This window comes from Schistocerca nitens, chromosome 6 (genome assembly GCF_023898315.1).
Source record: "Schistocerca nitens isolate TAMUIC-IGC-003100 chromosome 6, iqSchNite1.1, whole genome shotgun sequence".
Classification (NCBI taxonomy): domain Eukaryota; kingdom Metazoa; phylum Arthropoda; class Insecta; order Orthoptera; family Acrididae; genus Schistocerca; species Schistocerca nitens.
The window spans coordinates 582,324,716-582,335,413 of record NC_064619.1 but is presented as its reverse complement, the minus strand read 5'-3'; the positions used below and the strand labels follow the sequence as shown (position 1 = coordinate 582,335,413).

Here is a 10,698-nt window from a genome sequence, read left to right as displayed (position 1 = left end):
CGTTTTGCCCACACTAAGTAAGATCTTCATGTTCCAATTAACTTTTATTCAGGGACCACGAGCTACTCTGAGAAATTGCCATTTGTTAGAAGTTATACATCTTCCGGTTTTGCAGTGATTAGCATTTAGAAGCGTGTTTCTAGTAATATAACGGTACACTGCACTTCATCTGATGATTTTGAGTTATGTACGAAACAGTTACACGTAATACTAAAGTTTTTAACTTCTGAACAGAATGACGTACAGGCACCGCAATTTAAATATTCAGGGCAAATCTATCACACAGCTAGGCTCAAATCCCATATCATTTCATATAATCAGTCTGTCACGCCTAAAATTTCTAACAAAAGTTATGATAATCGACAGTGGCGCTATTGATAATGTTTCTACAGATTGCGAATCAAATTGGGTGCTGTAACTACTTCAGTTAAACAGAAAGGACAATGAATGAAAAAGGAATTGAGGAATAATAAACTAAAAACGAGTTATATTAAGTGACTAAAAAGATGCACACAACCCATTTAGAGTCAGTAATAAATGAAATGTTACAGATAGGGCAACGTATAGTCCCAAGAAAAGCCTTTTAGTTCGCGTTTTTTTTTTTTTTTTGTTTATTTTTTCCAAGTACGGTACTAGTGGGGATACAGAGATCAACTGCGATTGTTGCTAAACATAGCAGCTCTTTTTACCTAGCATAACTACCCTACGTAGTGGCCGAGTGGCGTTCGTTATACATGTTTAAATTGCTTGGAAATTTCGCTCATCTGCGACGGGTCCGAGGCGAGTGACTGATTGCAGCGATATCGCAAGCGACGGATCACTGCTATATACACACATCAAAAAAAGTTTTGCATCACCCCTGCTCCCAGAACTCTTGAAGATAGACTTTGACTGTGGATATTGTATCAGAGACACAGTCCCTTTGACTGTTCAGAGATGTCACTAAACCCGCCCAAAGATGTAGACAACCATGCATGAGAAGCGTGTATTAGACGGAGTCCGACAGCCGATCAGTTCCAGTCATTCCACCAGGAAGGAGTTACAAGGCTCGTGTTGTCTGTAGTCCAATCACGCCTAGACGGTCAATACCGCAGTTCGATCGCGCCCGCATTGCTACTTTGTGCCAGGAAGGGCTCTCGAAAGGGAAGTGTCCAGGCGTCTCGGAGTGAACCAAAACGATGTTGTTCGGACATGGAGGAGATACAGAGAGACAGGAACTGTCGATGACATGCATCTCTCAGACAGCCCAAGGGCTACTGCTACAGTGGATGTCCGCTACCCATGGATTATGGCTCGGAGGAACCCTGACATCAACGCCACCGTGTTGAATAATGCTTCTCGTGGAGCCACAGGACGTCGTGTTACGACTCAAACTGTGCACAATAGGTTGCATGATGCGTAGCTTCTCCCCCGACATCCATGGCGAGGTCCACCTTTACAACCACGATACCATGCAGCGCGACACAGATGGGCTCAACAACTTGCCTAATGGACCGCTCAGGATTGGCATCACGTTCTCTTCACCGCTTAGTGCCGCATATGCCTTCAACCAGACAATCGTCGGAGACGTGTTTGGAGGCAACCCGGTCAGGCCGAACGCCTTAGAGACACCGTCCTGCGATTGCAGCAAGGTGGAGGTTCCCTACAGTTTTGGGGTGGCATTACGTGGGGCCGACGTAGGCCGCTGGTGGTCATGGAAGGCGCCGTAATGACTGTACGATACGTGAATGCCATCCTCCGACAGATAGTGCAGCCATATCGGCAGCATATTGGCGAGGCATTCGTCTTCATGGACGACAATTCGCGCCCCCATCATGCACATCTTGTGAACGACGTCCTTCAGGATAACGACATCGCTCGACTAGAGTGGCCAGCATGTTCTCCAGACATGAACCCTGTGGAACATGCCTGGGATAGATTGAAAACAGCTGTTTATGGACGAAGTAACCCACTAACCACTCTGAGGGATCTATGCTGAATTGTCCTTGAGGTGTGGAACAGTCTGGACCAACTGTGCCTTGATGAACTTGTGGATAGTATGCCACGACGAATACAGGCATACATCAGTGCAAGAGGACGTGCTACTGGGTATTAGAGGTACTGGTGTGTACAGCAGTCTGGACCACCACCTCTGCAGGTCTTCATGGATGACAATTCGCACCCCCATCGTGCACATCTTGTGAATGACTTTCTTCAGGATAACGACATCGCTCGACTACAGTGGCCAGCATGTTCTCCAGATATGAACCCTATCGAACATGCCTGGGACAGATTGAAAACAGCTGTTTATGGACGAAGTCACCCACCAACCATTCTGAGGCATCTATGTTGAATCGCCCTTGAGGAGTGGAACAGTCGAATACAGGCATGCATCAATGCAAGAGGACGTGCCACTGGGTATTAGAGGTACCAGTGTGTACAGCAGTCTGGACCACTACCTGTGAAGGTCTCGCTGTATGGTGGTACAATAAGCAATGTATATTTTTAATGAGCAATAAAAAGGGTGGATATGATGTTTATGTTAATCTCTATTCCAATTTCCTGTACAGGTTCCGGAACTCTCGGAACCGAGGTGATGCAAAACTTTTTTTGATGTGTGTATATCCCAAGTACAAGCTACCATTTCACCGCAATTACAGTACCTCATTGCGTGAGAATGACCATCAGAAAGCAACTTCAGTGCATTCACAACAGGCTGTCACACCAGTCGACCATATCAAAATGCGGGGGCAGCGAGACAGCCAAAAGCCAATAACAGGGTCAGAAACAGAATACTTTGATCACCGTTTAACTGGACTCGCAAAGGCACGAGACAGCCAGCACAGGCCTATGGTTGGACCGTACCCACTACCTCCAAAAGTATAGGCTAGCAGGCATGCCTACACTCGACTAGTCAAAGGCTGTAATATATTAAGCAGTCGATAATCTGATACGGAATATTTTTGCAACAGGCTTGTGACTCAGGATGGGGTGCTGCAAGAGCGCTATTGTGCATCGCAAGATCTCTGTTCTCAGCAGTCCCAAAAAACCTATGTTCCAGTACCAGTGGTGAAACGAACTACTTACCTCCGAAAGATCATGGGATTTATAACGTATTACAAGCATATTGACGCTATCTCTTCCTGTAGACTATCCGTGATTGAAACAAAATAGGAAGGACAGGGGGCGAGAAATAATCATGGTACTACATGTATTGTCCTTTAGGTATAGAATGGTGTCCAAGGGATTGAAGATTGAGACATAACCATTCATTTTAGTCCTGCAAATAACAGTTATTTAGGTCATCGACCTAATGTTAGTTTCATGTACTTCTTCAGTTCTATCGCTTGCCAACTAAATCTCTTCATTTCGGGATAGTTGTCACGTCGCACGTCATAACCATCTGCCTTACATTGTCATGTCTAGGCTTATCTCGATGATTCTTCCCGTCCGTTATCCCTTCAACCACAATTTTCCGCCAAGACTGGTGCAATACAGGGCGAAACATGTCGGAGCCACGCGCTGCGACCTGCTTCGTAATTCACTTGTTTATGAGCTTAACGTTCCTCAATGGTCGATAGACAAGTTGCAAAGATGATAGCACCAGTTCGTATGTCATATCTTTGTGATCTCTAATACTTGCGCCAGTACGAGCCAATGGGAAGTCCAACCGCCGAAACCCCTTTTTTCCGAGATGCTCTGAACAACGAAGTGGGATCGCGTTCTGGGTAGTTAATGGGAAGGTTTCGGTGTTTCAGCACGCTCTTTACTGCAAACGCTAATTGCGTATTTCATTCATTTCGTTCATGTCATTTCGTTCATGGTTCTCATGTTTCAAGTACATAGTTCATCTAAAGTACACTACTGGCCATTAAAATTGGTACACCAATAAGAAATGCAGATGATAAACATGTATTCATTGGACAAATATATTATACTAGAACTGACATGTGATTTCATTTTCACGCAATTTGGGTGCATAGATCCTGAGAAATCAGTACCCAGAACAACCACATCTGGCCGTAATAATGGCCTAGGTACGCCTGGGCATTGAGTCAAACAGAGCTTGGATAGCGTGTACAGGTAGAGCTGCCCATGCAGCTTCAACACGATACCACGGCTCACCAAGAGTAGTGACTGGTGTATTGTGACGAGCCAGTTGCTCGGCCACCATTGACAAGACATTTTCAATTGGTGAGAGATCTGGAGAATGTGCTGGCCAGAGCAGCAGTCGAACAGTCTCTGTATCCAGAAATGCCCGTACAGGAACTGCAACATGCGGTCGTGCATTATCCTGGTGAAATGTAGGGTTTCTCAGGGATCGATTGAAGGGTAGAGCGCCGGCTGAGGTGGCCGAGCGGTTCTAGGCACTACAGTCTGGAACCGCGAGACCGCTACGGTCGCAGGTTCGAATCCTGCCTCTGGCATGGATGAGTGTGATGTCCTTAGGTTAGTTAGGTTTAAGTAGTTCTAAGTTCTAGGGGACTTATGATCTCAGAAGTTAAGTCCCATAGTGCTCAGATCCAGTTTGAAGGGTAGAGCCACGGGTCGTAACACATCTGAAATGTAACGTCCACTGTTCAAAGTGCCGTCATTGCGAACAAGAGGTGACCGAGACGTGTAACCAATGGCACCCCATACCATCACACCGGTTGATACGCCAGTATGACGATGACGAATATACGCTTCCAATGTGCGCGATGCTCAGCAAACACGGATGCGACCAGCATGATGCTGTAAACAGAACCTGGATTCATCCAAAAAAATGACGTTTTGCCATTCGTGCACCCAGGTTCGTCGTTGAGTACACCATCGCAGGCGCTCCTGTCTGTGATGCAGCATCAGGGGTAACCGCAGTCATGGTCTCCGAGCTGATAGTCCATGCTGCTGTAAACGTCGTCGAACTGTTCGTGCAGATGGTTGTTGTCTTGCAAACGGCCCCGTCTGTTGACTCAGGGATCGAGACGTGGCTGCATGAGCTGTTACAGCCATGCGGATAAGATGCCTGTCATCTCGACTGCTAGTGATACGAGGCCGTTGGGATCCAGCACGGCGTTCCGTATTACCCTCCTGAACCCACCGATTCCATATTCTGCTAACAGTCTTTGGATCTCGACCAACGCGAGCAGCAATGCCGCGATACGATAAACCGCAATCGCGATGGGCTACAATCCGACCTTTATCAAAGTCGGAAACGTGATGGTACGCATTTCTCCTCCTTACACGAGGCATCACAACAACGTTTCACCAGGCAACGCCGGTCAACTGCTGTTTGTGTATGAGAAATCGGTTGGAAACTTTCCTCATGTCAGCACGTTGTAGGTGTCGCCACCGGCGCCAACCTTGTGTGAATGCTCTGAAAAGCTAATAATTTGCATATCACAGCATCTTCTTCCTGTTGGTTAAATTTCGCGTCTGTACCACGTCATCTTTGTGGTTTAGCAATTTTAACGGCCAGTAGTGTAATTTTGCAACTCGTTTGTCTGATGATGTATTACAGGGCTCTGTAATTCCTTTGTGAGGTACTAGAATCGACGTTTACATGTGTGTGTCTACGTTCAGTTCCAGTTGGAAATATTTTTTAGCTTTCATTACAGGTATAGTTGGTTAATTAAGCGACATATTTATTAGTAAACTATACTGTATTAAGGCGCTACAAATTTTGTATTATTTGTACCCCAACATTATAGAAATTTTCTGAGATTTTTCGTTCTCGCATTCATTGAAGTAGAGAGGTTTCTTTTGTCCTCCCTTGTAGAATCACGCATTCATGATGATACGAGATGGCATCATGGCACCTAACCCTATTTTCATGCCCAGTTTGTTTAAGAATTAGAGCTCCTACACGTTTACCAGTGCACCAGCTTATTTTTCATAAGATTTTTCAGAAATCGGGTAAAGATGCCTTGAGGCAGTTGCTGAGACGGTGCTTTGAATTTTTAAATGATATCTGTAACAAACGACAAGGACATTTCTCGTCACGAATCAAGCCTATTAACTTAATACTCAGTACAGATTTGGCCTTTGTTTAGGCACCAGTTATGCGTAATATTCAATCAGTGTTACTTGGAAATAGTTTGCAGTAAACAAACCCTTTGCGTTTAAGAAGGTTCTATCAAGTCTTTATAAAGGTTGTACGAGTCATATTTGCATTATTCAGCGTTGCACATTTGAAAATTGATAACATTCAGTGTGAAACTTACTCAAATGTTATTTGCGCGTGCATTAATGCTTTTACAAAGTGGTACTCTTTGAAGGGTTATTTAGAAATATGGACCCAATTTAATTACTTTTATTTCATGAAAGGTACATTGGATGTGAGAAATGTGCAAACAGTTGGAAAGCAGAGGATCTAAAGTTTCGATCAACAGCTCAATGATATGACTCTCACTCTTTCCCACTGAGATTTCCTGATCTCACGCCGCATGACTTTGTCTTGTGGGGCTTTGGAAACCAGACAGTTTGCACTCAACCTCTACCAACAAGTATGACCAACTGCGAAACCGCATGAGACCTGCTTTGAACTCAGCAATACGATAGATGATTCTTCTCGAATGGGACGCATTCGGCTACCACACAGATGTTTGCCGTGCATCGCGTGGAGGACACACCGAACAACTGAGTTGCGTCTTAAGCTTTAAGAGTTACTGTTTTCGTCTCTACACAGATTTTCATATGCAATTTACATTTCAAGAAGTAGAAATTAATTAAATCCTATCTATCTATTTAATAACCATTGAAGCGATCAATCATTCGCTGTCTTCGATACATTATATTTTGCGTATTATCCTTGCACAGGGCCATCCTAATCTTCTCTGTATCCTTTCAATTTTAGTATACGTACCGCCAAAGCGAATGCAGATTGATTACGATCTTTATTAGCTAGTTCTTTCCTTCTTCGCTTGTCGCAGAACGTCTTCATTCCTGATGCGAACAGCCAGCGATATGATGTTGAAAACTCCTGTAACGCTATTTTTCAGAAGCTTCTAATTTTTTCATTGTGTCTTCTTCATTTCACAGCCATAGAGAACTGCGATCCAACGAGACGAGTGAGGAGTCGTGAAGCTGTAACACTAAATCCTTTCATTCCTTACCTTACAAATCTGTCAAATTGAGGGAAATATCAAAAATTAATAAGAGTCGTCGCTTTATGTCCATAACACAGAAGGTGAAATTTGCTTAAATACTTTCACTCTGATCAGAGAAGAGGCTAATGTTATCTGAAAAAACGCATTTGGAGCTTCATCATACGAGGTGTACTTTTTGCTGGGAACAGAAAAGCTTAGCCGTGGGCCTGTTTCGGGACCGTCTATGATTTACAACGCTAGGAGGGTCAAACTGAGTCTAGCTGAGATACGGAGATTACCGCCGACCCTGAACACATGGTGTGTTGCTTTCGCTGCTATTCAATTGAAAGCAAAAAACTGAATCTTGATTTGAGAAGCGCTGCAAGAGTACTCGAGTCCCCTCAACGCGCTGTGAAATTACAGAGCGCCTGCTGGCCGTGCTAAGGAGATAGGAATCTGGTCTACAGGTTACGGTGAGCACCGTTCCTATACATGCGTGCGTTGCACGGGCTCAAGGGCGTGCCACCTTACCGTTGCATCTGACCGAAATAAGACTTAGAGAGAGAAAATACGTAGCAAACATATATTTCTTTCTGTCAGACGCAACGGTATAATTCGGACAGACCTTTTACAAAGCCCGTTAAATCAGTATATCAGTTCTTCTTGTTTGTCTTCTTCTTCCTCTTCGGGCACATTCATGTCATATGCTCTGACCTCGGATTGCCGAACTACTGGATGCTATGAGGGTATTTTCTATTTCTTTCTTGTTCATCCATTATCATTTCCTGAATTTTGTTCCTAAATAAATTCCGGTTGTAAGTATCCTTTACGAACACCGACGGACACGAATCCCAACACCAAGAAATAATTAATGCAGAGTAATGAAATTTCGGGAGCATATTTGTGTAGATACGAGGGTAATCCCAAAAGTAAGGTCTCCTGTTTTTTTATAAGTACATAGACCTGTTTATTTCTACAATGGTTTACATCAGTTGACAGCTTGAACATTTAGCTATTTTTCGACATAATCACCATTTCTGTCGATGAATTTTTGTAGACGCCGTGGCAGTTTTTGTATGCCCATGTCACACCAGCTCGCCGCCATGCTCTTCAGAAAGTTATGAACCTCTTCTTCCACTTCGTCGTCGGAGCTGAATCGCTAGGACCACAGTTAACGCTGACAGGTACTGTGAGACTCTGAAAAAACTCTAACGGGCAATTCAGAACCGGAGAAGAGGAATATTGAGCAAGGGTGTCACATTCTCCATGACAACGTTCGCCCACACATTGCTCGGCAAACCGTTGCCCTCCTGCAACAGTTTCAGTGGAACATAATCACCCACCTACCCTATAGTCCTGACTTGGTGCCCGGTGACTAAGACCTGTTCCCTAGGTTAAAAGAACATTTGGCCGAAAAGCGTTTCAGCTCCGACGACGAGGTGAAAGAAGAGGTTCATAACTTTCTGAACAGCATGGCGGCGAGCTGGTATGACATGAGCATACAAAAACTGCCACAGCGTCTACAAAAATGCATCGACAGAAATCTTGAGTATGTCGAAAAATAGCTAAATGTTCAATCTGTAAGCTGTTGCAAACCATTGTAGAAATAAACAGGTTCATATACTTATAAAAAATAGGAGACCTTACTTTTGGGATTACCCTCGTATTATATTTATGCATTTAACGTTGCAGCATTACAGGTTAACGTGAGTGCCAGAAAAACTATTGCAAATGTGAAATGCTGGTACATTAATAACCGGAGTCCCATGCCTGTTTTCGAATCCTACCTCGGGCATGGATGTGTGTGATGTCCTTAGGTTAGTTAGGTTTAAGTAGTTCTAAGTTCTAGGGGACTAATGACCACAGCAGTTGAGTCCCATAGTGCTCAGAGCCATTTGAACCATTTGAACCCATGCCTGTTGCACTTAATATCGAACGAGGACTTCTCTGTACGGGTGAGGAGAAAGAAATGCATTCCTGAAAAAATTAAATTAGTTGACATCTAATATAAGTTTTAATTTAGGAAGTCTGTGCAGTATAAGCAGATCAGTCGAGAAGAGAATGGAAGCTTCTGATTGTGGTGCTACAGGGGAAAGCTGAAGAAATTATTAATAAGCAGTTACTAAATCGAACTGAGGGAAAAAGTAATTTATTGCAAGTTGGGGAGGGGGGGGGGGATTGGAAGGACTTAAGGAGTGAGGCAAAGGCTTGAGTTAGGTAAGCAGGTTCAAACGGATGTAGGCTTGCGTAGGATAGACTAGCGTGGAGATCTGCATCAACCAGTCTTCAGACTGAAGGCCACAACAACAACATATCGAGTGTTTTTATTAGTAATTGTGAGGTGCAATTTCTCCTTGTGTTTCAGTGAATATCTGCAATCTGTATATCATCCGAATTAAATATTACTCGTGACATATTCTCGCGCCACGACGGAAATCATCGAATTCTTCCTTATTACAAAAATCTTTTTAAAGAGAAATTGTGTATGTCCATTCTATACAGAGGTATCACATTAACGTAATTCGCTCTTCGGATACTGACATGTTTTAAGAAGGAATGTGAAACTCTAGAATAGCCATTGTATAGGGTAGCTATGTTTTGCAGCAGACAGACAGACAGCACGTCGCGAACCTATACACTTTTTAACGTTTGTATGCTGTTCGGAAGAATTAGAGGAGCATGTGAATCAGCGTCCAGTTTTGGTACATGCGGCATCTGTGATCCTGTTGGATGGCTCGAGATCTTCCCTTTCAATGTATGCAACAGTTAAAATCATTCACTATTTGTTGGCTGTGTCATGCACTACAATGCGAGGTGACCCCGCAGAAAGAATTGAGGTGTCCCAGTGTTTTCTAGTAAAGTACACATACGACAATCATTTGTGGACGTTGTATTCAACCAAGCATATGCATTGCGACATCTCAATACATTGCAAGTTGCAAGAGCGGTCTATTTGATCCAAAAAGGACTGACTTTCTCTCCTGTTGCTGCAGATGCCAAAGTCTCTCCATTTGTCATCCATAGGTTGTGGACACGCCACAGGGAGACAAGGAGGTACACAAGGCGCCGATGCATTACAGCCGCACGTGAAGACCGATATCCAGCCATCTCTGCGTTGCGGCGTCGCACGTATACCGCCAGAACACTGCAAGATGATCTCAGAAGGCCCACTGGAGCCGCTGTGTCCCATCAGACTGTAATGAACAGGTGACGAGAAAGCACCGTACGGTCCAGACGTTATGTCCGAGTACTCTACTTGACAACACATGCAGCTCGCCTTCAGTTCTGTCTCTCCCGTGTCAACTACCACATTATCGACGACGAAACGTGTCATTCACAGACGAGTCCTGATATCCTCTGATGCAAGGTAAAGGCCATGTTGATGAGTGAAAACCTGTGGTAAGCGTGACCTTCCAGACGCTGTCCAGGAAATCGACAGGTTTCCAAGGTTCTGCTATGTGGTGGGGAGGCATCAATGTTGACAGTAATAAGGATCTTGTCGTTGTCCATGGTCGCCTCACCACCACGCAGTAAATTGAACGGATCGTGTTGAGCCATGTAGTGCATGCAGCACACGGTGGTGGCCACGAATTCCTTCTAATGCCAGGGCCCATGTGGTGGACTTTAGCAGGGGTGTCTGGCGAAGCCTGGA

The 10,698-nt window shown here is 44.3% G+C and overlaps 1 non-coding gene across 1 annotated transcript; it reads right to left on the bottom strand.

Moving 5' to 3' along the window:
- Window positions 1–6,726: 6,726 nt before the first annotated feature.
- Window positions 6,727–6,838, bottom strand: LOC126191756 (U6 spliceosomal RNA). The gene has a single exon (XR_007538469.1). It is a non-coding gene; the product is annotated as a U6 spliceosomal RNA (small nuclear RNA).
- Window positions 6,839–10,698: the final 3,860 nt, after the last annotated feature.